Source organism: Rhinoderma darwinii, chromosome 6, assembly GCF_050947455.1.
Source record: "Rhinoderma darwinii isolate aRhiDar2 chromosome 6, aRhiDar2.hap1, whole genome shotgun sequence".
Taxonomy (NCBI): Eukaryota; Metazoa; Chordata; class Amphibia; order Anura; family Rhinodermatidae; genus Rhinoderma; species Rhinoderma darwinii.
The window spans coordinates 7,672,285-7,682,090 of record NC_134692.1 but is presented as its reverse complement, the minus strand read 5'-3'; the positions used below and the strand labels follow the sequence as shown (position 1 = coordinate 7,682,090).

At 45.3% G+C, this 9,806-nt stretch overlaps 1 long non-coding RNA gene across 3 annotated transcripts; it reads right to left on the bottom strand.

Annotated features, from left to right (window-relative positions):
- Positions 1–1,170: 1,170 nt before the first annotated feature.
- Positions 1,171–4,479, bottom strand: LOC142656159 (uncharacterized). 3 transcript variants are annotated; one of them, XR_012849595.1, is made up of 3 exons: positions 4,103–4,479; positions 1,930–2,639; positions 1,171–1,826 (listed from the first exon to the last, which is right to left on the bottom strand). It is a non-coding gene; the product is annotated as an uncharacterized LOC142656159 (long non-coding RNA). The 3 variants fall into 3 exon arrangements; XR_012849597.1 differs by having other exon boundaries at positions 1,171–1,635; XR_012849596.1 differs by having other exon boundaries at positions 1,171–2,145; positions 2,282–2,639.
- Positions 4,480–9,806: the final 5,327 nt, after the last annotated feature.

Genomic DNA, 9,806 nt, shown 5'->3' with positions numbered 1-9,806 from the left:
AGGATATACCCAAGTATGTCCTAACAACAGCCTGTGTACTATCAGTATACAGGATAATGTACTGGCACATATCTGATATATGTCAGTACATTAAAGTTTAAAAATAAAGTAAAAACAAAGTATGGTTACATTTTAAAAAAAAATACACCTTCACCTTTTTTACAATAAACATTAAAATAAGTCTCAATACATAAAATACACACATTCAGTAATGGCGCGGACAACAATGTTTTTGCATCATTTATGATGTGTACGCTGTAAAAAAATGAAATAAACACGGCTTTCATTCACTTATTAATGTGAGGCGCGAGGTGCGATGAATTTACCCTCCATGTTCCTCACATTAATAGTAATTAACCCCATCATGTACCTCGCCTATCTGCGCATGCGCGAGTTCAAAGAGACAGAGTCCTGGGTCCTGCCGCCGATGGCCATAGTGAAGCGCTCCTGCACGAAATGGTGAGTATATCTTAAATTCTATATTTTAAGGGTAAAAGTTGGGGGTCGTCTTATACGCCCAGTCGTCTTATACGCCGACATATACGGTACTATAATACTGCCCCCTATATACAAGAATATAACTACTATAATACTGGCCCTATATACAAGAATATAACTACTATAATACTGCCCCCCATATACAAGAATATAACTACTATAATACTGCTCCTATATACAAGAATATAACTACTATAATACTGCCCCTATATACAAGAATATAACTACTATAATACTGCTCCTATATACAAGAATATAACTACTATAATACTGCCCCTATATACAAGAATATAACTACTATAATACTGCCCCCTATATACAAGAATATAACTACTATAATACTGCCCCCTATATACAAGAATATAACTACTATAATACTGCCCCCTATATACAAGAATATAACTACTATAATACTGCCTCTATATACAAGAATATAACTACTATAATACTGCCCCCTATATACAAGAATATAACTACTATAATACTGCCCCTTATATACAAGAATATAACTACTATAATACTGCCTCTATATACAAGAATATAGCTACTATAATACTGCTCCTATATACAAGAATATAACTACTATAATACTGCTCCTATATACAAGAATATAACTACTATAATACTGCCCCCTATGGTCAAGAATATAACTTTTATATTTCATCTGACTCCATTGCTATTTATTATTCTTTATATAGATTACATACAGATTTGCTTAGCACCGTTTGTGTAGAATATAATATATACGTCTATTTTCTGTCAGCTTGATATCTCTAGATTATCTGTGATGAGTTTCAGATGAATAATTAATAAAGGTTCAATTAACTCTAGAACATTTTCAGTCTAGTGAATTCTGCAAAGAAACTTGTTAAATAAACAATAGAAATTCAGTATAAAATATTAAGATCAGTCGCTTGGGGGTAAGTTTATAACCAATTATGAGATAGTCTGTGCATGAAGGATTTGGGGTGAAGCCGCTCAATAAATCCTCCCAGGGGGGACATGAATGTCAGAGCAGATGACAATGATCCCGGGATATGAGATATCTCCAGAGAAGGACGACACGAGGAAGACTGTAGACCCGTCAGCTAATCACTGCTCCAGTAGTTTAGTCTTCCGATCGCTGGTTAATGATTTCTGGAATATGAATGAGGACGTGATATTCAGTGAGAGTCCATGAACGTGTGGAGTAATGAATAGATGGAGCTGAGCAGCCATATTGATCACAAGTAGAGATGGATTCTTTGTTCTTAGTGAAGAAATGTATTTCCAAGTGATGTAGAACTAAGTAAAGTTATTGCTTCTTGGTCGTCTTGGCTCCTCCATTACTGGTTAATTAAGACAAGCAACTAATCATTCTATTGTCGTCTTCATCATGGGACTGTAAAAAGTAATTTGGATGCATGGAGTTTATTCGATATTGAAACTCACCTGTCACTGGGACTTCATTCTTGCTGATGGAAATCACCTATCAAGTTTCCAGGGTCATCTCATATCTCGCGCCTCGGTGATGTCATCGATCTGTAGCAAATTGGAAGACCTTCAATGGTGGTCTCCACCATACAAAGTGGGTAAAGCATTGCAAGTTTAGACCTAGGTGATGTAATCCAGTCTATTTACTGATGGGTGATGTAATCGAAACGCCCACTGCGGGTATGAACAATTTCTCAGGTGAGTAGCATAGTCTCTTAAAATGGCAGTAATACATTTAATGGCGGTGTAATACAGGCAGAGGCAATGCAGCAATGGCGGCTCACTACTTGACCCCTGGAAAAAGCTTTACCTCCTCCCTGATATAGAGGTAGAATCCTCTATAATCTCCAGGTCGTCTTTCCGGCCCTTCTCAATATTGCAGGGAGGCTCCCTTCACCCGCCGACAATGCAATCTCTTTCATTTGGGTAGGCTCCTTGGCAACTTGACCCGTCTATATCACTGCCTTCTACTTGCGGGGAGGCTCCGTGGCATCTCCACCACCACTTCAACCGTTTCTTTTCCAGGACTGTAGGCCGAGCGCAGCACTGGCCCCGATTGGTGGGAACAGCCATTTTTAATCCGTATAGCATCGCCCATTATGAGGCTTGTCCCTTTGCTGGATACATTCTCATACTCCAAGATGGTGTCTAGGTCATTCTTCATGGCACTGGTACAAGAAACAAAGCCATGCACTATATTAAGTGAGCCACCATGGCCCACAAGTATAAAACAGTACAATGTCAAAGAACATATATAAAAAAACATAACATCATCCGCACTCCAGGAACTAGACCCGTGAGGGAAATCAATGTGAAATAACTATAAGCAGAGAGCATTGTACACATGTATTCAGGTATCAAGAGACTGTTAATTATAGGCCGGGGCGTAGCTACAGGTATAGGGGGTGCAAAGCTGGAATTCGTTCCCTGCCCTGGTGCCTAAAAAAGCTCAAAAATCCCTTTTGTCACTTAAGTAGCCACCAGTGTTATAGATGGCACGACGTTCAACTCGGTCACTTATTTTGCATTGGGACTCAGGAGCTTCAGGTTACACCTCTAGATGTCTCTTTTATCAGCCATTTCAGGTTAGGAAGAAGGCTGCCTGTAGGACAGGTAGATACAGTCTAGTGCTCCATGTTATCAGCCATTTCCAGCTAAGAAGAGGTTGACAGTAGAAAAGGTTAAATCTATTGTCTCCTGAGAGAGTCTGACGGTCAAGTTCTGCAATAGGATGATTGACAGGAAATTAAAGAAAATATCTTCCGCTATGGTCACTACTTTATATCACATATGTCCAGTGGGCAAAACCTCCAGAATAATTGACATACATTCCTTTTTAATAAAAAAATAAGTTGGTTGGGCCAACTTTATGGGCCATGGTGAGTAGTCATGGAAATGCATCTAAAAATGTAAAATTATAATTTGGAATATAAATAAAAACTAAAACTTGCCTCAAATTTTTTTTATCCAATGTATTCCAAATAAAAATTAAAAATGAGAAAATATAGAAAATACACTTGATGGGTAGCTATAGTCCATAGAGTGTGACAATGTCCTGGTGTGAGCCCCCATCGTTCTCACATTGTAATCTCCGCACAGCAAATCACAGAAAGGGAATGTTAGAGAGATTAAACCCTCCATCTCAACCCTCAATTAATATTTTATTTAGAGAATTCAAAATCTACATCGTCGTTCATCGCAAACCCAGACCCAAGAACTGAGCCCCTCCCCATGTCTAATAGTGAAATGAAGAAGTTCTAAGACCTCTGACCACTTTGGCCGATCCCTTTCTCTAGGGTCTATTAGGGCATATTTGCTCACATATATGAAGACTGATGTATCTTATGCCAGTCTATAGCCGGCCATACACATAAGTATCGTCTGAAATGCGGTAGATCAATACTATATCGGATCGTTCGTACGAAAGATCTGCCCATCAACATGCCAGACAAAACTGGAAGATCAGAAAGGTAATTCAATTTTTAAAAAAGTACTGAGTGGGCAGCGCAAAGTGGCAAATCGGCCGATCATGTCATATACTTTTATTTACAGCCGACAACAGCCGAAGGAATCCAACCTGGCAGATCACATTTTTCGGCAGACCATTGTCAACCAAAAAGACATCACGAACCTTTGCGTAAATTTTTCAAACGATCGTTGGCCAAGATTGTCAAAATTGTCCGACTTTTATCTCATGTGTAGGAAGACAATCGGAGTAATCTGTGCAAAAATGTATCAAAAGACGCACATCTCTTCATGAATGTGGCAGGCACGGGCAGGGCCGCCATCAGGGGGGTATTAGGGGTAGTGGTGTGAGGGGCCCGGCCAAAACTAATTGAAAGGGGGGCCCGGCAACTGCCTCGACATTCTTTTGGTAGGAAAAAACGGGCCCCTGCAATGGGGCCCGTTTTTTTCACCAAAAGAATGTCGTGAGCTGCTGCTGCTGCTGCTGCTGCGGGCCCCCTCCCCTCGTCATGGGGGGCCGTCAAACCGTCCGCCCGCGCGCGCACCCGATCGCGCGCACAATGAAACTGCCGCGCGTGCGCACTCGCGAGCGCGCATCCACGAACGCCCGCACTGGAGACCGCCCGCGCGCGCACCCGCGATCGACCGCGCGCGCACCCGCGATCGACCGCGCGCACCCGCAAACGAAGCGCGCAGCCGCGGACACACATGGACAAAACTTACCTGGAGCCTGGCTGGAGGTGAAGGACTGGACGTCTGGACCGAAGACCTCCCCTGGAAGACATCGCCGGAAGAGGACTGGAGTGGGAGCAGCTCTTCTGACACAGTGAGTAAATTATCTCAAAGTGTTGTTTATGTATGGCCCTGTTTACACAGTATTTTGCAGGCAAAAAAAAATCTGCCTCAAAATTCCTTAAAGAATTTTGAGGCAGATTTTGCCCTGCCCACACTATCTTGCCGCGTTTTTTTGCTGCGTTTTTTGCTCGCGGCGATTGAGGACAGCAGACAAAAAACGCAGCGAAAAATGCATTTTCTGCCTCCCATTGATTTCGATGGCAGGTCAGAGGCGGAACCGCGGCAAGAAAGGACGTGCTGCTTTTTCTTTTTTCCGCGACTGGCTCCCATTGATTTCAGATTAAATCAATGGGAGGCGGTTTTGGAAGTTGTTTGGTGCTGATTCTGACGCAGTGTCCGAGTCAATATCAAGGCCCAAAAACTCTGTGAACTGGGCCTTATTGTTAGGGCTTATTCAGACGAACGTGTAATACGTCCGTGAAACGTGTGTGATTTTCACGCGCCTCGCACGGATCTATGTTACTCTATGGGGCCGTGCGGACTGTCAGTGATTTTCACGCAGCGTGTGTCCGTGTGTCCGCTGCGTAAAACTCACGACATGTCCGATATTTGTGCATTGTTCGCGCATCACGCACCCATTGAAGCCAATGGGTGTGTGAAAATCACGCTCAGCACTTCCGCAGCCGTATAAACTATGAATGAAATTAGAAAAGCACCACGTGCTACAAACATACAAACAGAGTGTCATAATGATGGCGGCTGCGCGAAAATCACGCAGCCGCGCATCATACGCTGCTGACACACGGAGCTGTTATGGACCTTTTGCATGCGCAAAACGCCACGTTTTTTGCGCGTGCAAAAAGCACACGCTTGTGTAAATCCGGCCTTAGGGTAGGAACACACTAGGCATGAACACTGCGGATTTTATGCAACACATTTTATTGTGGATAATCCGCAGCGTATCACAGTCGCAGCAGAGGGGGTCAGATATGAACAAATCTCATTCACACGCTGCAAAAATAATGGACCTGCAGTGTGACTTTGGCTTTTTAAGCCGCAGCGTGTCAATGTATTCTGTGGAATCGCCGCTCCTCTGTTGCGGAAATGCTGCGATTCTGCCGCAAAAATCACACAAGGGAAGAAAAAAAAGGTACTTTTTTAAATTGATAAAGTTTAGACTTGCCCCGGCCGTAGTCCTGGTGACGCGATCCTCTATTCTTAGCGCAGCCCGGCCTCCTGTCATGACGTTTCATCCCATGTGACTGCTGCAGCGGTCACATGGTCTACAGCGTCATCCCAGGAGGCGGGGCTACGTTCAGAAGAGAGAGATGCGTCACCAGGACTACGGCCAGGGCAAGTCTAAACTTTTTTTTCCCTGCAGGATTCCCGCAGCGGACATGCCTCACCAAACCTGCGCCACTATTTGGTGCGGTTTTGCTGGCAGAATTCCCTGCGGCTCCCGGGATAAGCTGTGTAGTTTTACTCCGCATATCCGCCTAGTGTGTCCCTTATGAGGTCGCTCCTGGAGCTGCTGCCGGTCTCTAAATAGGAAATTGGTCCAGTAGAATTTTGAATTATTTTTTTTTGTGAACCAGCTTAAAAAAATACAAAACTTTTGTGTTAGGGCCTGTTCACATCACCGTTCGCTTCCGCTCCGGGGTTCCGTCTGAGGTTTCTGTCGGGTGAACCCCGCAACGGAAAGTGAAAGTGATAGCACAGCTTCCGTTTCCATCACCATTAGCGCAGTCGACTGCGCTATTAATTCCATCCGAAAACCAGCCGGAATGGTGACGAACCACCGCTCCGGGGTTCCGTCTGAGGTTTCTGTCGGGTGAACCCCGCAACGGAAAGTGAAAGTGATAGCACAGCTTCCGTTTCCATCACCATTAGCGCAGTCGACTGCGCTATTAATTCCATCCGAAAAACAGCCGGAATGGTGACGAACCACCGCTCCGGGGTTCCGTCTGAGGTTTCTGTCGGGTGAACCCCGCAACGGAAAGTGAAAGTGACAGCACAGCTTCCGTTTCAGTCACCATTGATCTCAATGGTGACGGAAACATCGCTAATGGTTTCCGTTCGTCACCATTCCGGCTGGTTTTCGGACGGAATTAATAGCGCAGTCGACTGCGCTAATGGTGATGCAAACGGAAGCTGTGCTATCACTTTTACTTTCCGTTGCGGGGTTCACCCGACAGAAACCTCAGAAGGAACCCCGGAGCGGAAGTGAACGGTGATGTGAACAGGCCCTAACACAAAAGTTTTGTATTTTTTTAAGCTGGTTCACAAAAAAAAATAATTCCAAATTCTACTGGACCAACTGCCTATTTAGAGACCGGCAGCAGCTCCAGGAGCGACATCATAAGGGACACACTAGGCGGATATGCGGAGTAAAACTACACAGCTTATCCCGGGAGCCGCAGGGAATTCCGCCAGCAAAACCGCACCAAATAGTGGCGCAGGTTTGGTGAGGCGTGTCCGCTGCGGGAATCCTGCAGGGAAAAAAAAGTTTAGACTTGCCCCGGCCGTAGTTTAGGTGACACATCTCTCTCTTCTGAACGTAGCCCCGCCTCCTGGGATGACGCTGTAGACCATGTGACCGCTGCAGCAGTCACATGGGATGAAACGTCATGACAGGAGGCGGGGCTGCGCTAAGAATAGAGGATCGCGTCACCAGGACTACGGCCGGGGCAAGTCTAAACTTTATCAATTTAAAAAAGTGCCTTTTTTTTTTTTTCTCATTTGTGATTTTTGCGGCAGAATCGCAGCATTTCTGCAACAGAGGAGCGGCGATTCCACAGAATACATTGACATGCGACTTAAAAAGCCAAAAAGTCACACTGCAGGTCCATTATTTTTGCAGCGTGTGGATGAGATTTGTTCATATCTGACCCTCTCTGCTGCGACTGTGATACGCTGCGGATTTTCCACAATAAAATGTGTTGCATAAAATCCGCAGCGTTCATGCCTAGTGTGTTCCTACCCTAAGGCCGGATTTACACAAGCGTGTGCTTTTTGCGCGCGCAAAAACGTGGCGTTTTGCGCTTGCAAAATGTCCATAACAGCTCCGTGTGTCAGCAGCGTATGATGCGCGGCTGCGTGATTTTCGCGCAGCCGCCATCATTATGACACTCTGTTTGTATGTTTGTAGCACGCGCTGCTTTTCTGTTTTCATTCATAGTTTATACGGCTGCGGAAGTGCTGGGCGTGATTTTCACGCACCCATTGACTTCAATGGGTGCGTGATGCGCGAACAATGCACCAATATAGGACATGTCGTGAGTTTTACGCAGCGGACACACGGACACACGCTGCGTGAAAATCACTGACAGTCTGCACGGCCCCATAGAGTAACATAGGTCCGTGCAAGGCGCGTGAAAATCACACACGTTTCACGGACGTATTACACGTTCGTCTGAATAAGCCCTAACAATAAGGCCCAGTTCAACGTTTTTGGGCCTTGATATTGACTCGGACACTGCGTCAGAATCAGCACCAAAAAACTTCCAAAACCGCCTCACATTGATTTAATCTGAAATCAATGGGAGCCAGTCGCGGAAAAAAGAAAAAGCAGCGCGTCCTTTCTTGCCGCGGTTCTGCCTCTGACCTGCCATCGAAATCAATGGGAGGCAGAAAATGCATTTTTCGCTGCGTTTTCTGTCTGCTGTCCTCAATCGCCGCAGGCAAAAAACACGGCAAGATAGTGTGGGCAGGTCAAAATCTGCCTCAAAATTCGGTGCACGCTTCCAGGCGGTCGCCGGTGCGCATGCGCGGGAGTTTGCGTGGTGCGCGTGATCGGTCGCACGGGCGGCGGTGTTTGACGGCCCCCATGCTACCCAGGGCCGCCATCAGGGGGGGTATTAGGGGTACTGATGTGAGAAGCCCGGCCAAACCTAATTGAAAGGGGGGCCCGCAGCTCATGACATTCTTTTGGTGAAAAAAACGGGCCCCATTGCAGGGGCCTGTTTTTTTTCTACCAAAGGCAAGTCGCGGCAGTTTGCCGGGCCCCCCTTTCAATTAGGTTTGGCCGGGCCTCTCACATCAGTACCCCTAATACCCCCCCTGATGGCGGCCCTGGGTACCATGATATAGTACTGGACGGAGTACCGTTAACAGGCGGTGCCACGGTAGGGGGGCCCAGAAAATGTAGCTGTAGGGGGCCCTGAAATTCCTGATGGCGGCCCTGGGCACGGGTAATATTGCAAATTAAACTTTTACTGAAGATTGAAATCTCATAGAGGGGCCGGACTCTTATAACGTGACACACGCAATTAACAGTTTGTGTCCACAGAAACTATATACAATGGTCGGTATTGATTACTTCCCCGTTCACTTGACTCGCCCCGTCGTCTATTATAATTCTACCTGTCTTACCATTAGAACACAAGCCCACTTCAAATTTCCATGACAGACTCCGCATCACCAGAGGGAACTCTCTTTCCCTATTCAACAGTAAACGCCTTAACCACCCTGGCACCAGACCCCCCCAAGATATTTATATTTTTGTGAAGTTTTAAGGCGTCCTTACGCCTGCGCACAGGGACTTTCTTGCTACGGCACACCAGACCTCCCACAGTATGGCGCTCTTGAATGACATTCCCTGAACCTATAATGCCCATTATTCAATGAAGTCACATACCTGATCAAGATGGCCTTGCGAGAGGAAGCCCTTTTTACAAGTTGCAAAAATTTTTGCAACAAATCTGTCGTGTACATACTAGTCCTTCTCAATAAATTAGAATATCATCCAAAAGTTCATTTATTTCAGTAATTCAATTCAAAAAGTGAAACACATATTCTATAGATTTATTACACAGAGGGATCTATTTCCAGCATTTTTTTCTTTTAATGTTGATGATTATGGGAACAGTTACTGAAAACCCAAAATTTAGTGTCTCAGAAAATTAGAATATTATATAAGCCCAATTTAAAAAATGATTTTTAATATCGAATTGTTGGCCTACTGAAAAGTCTATCCAGTATCTGCCCTCAATACTTGGCCGGGCTCCGACTCTGCATGAATTACTGCATCAATGCGGCGTGGCATGGAGGCGATCAACCTGTGGCACTGCTGGGGC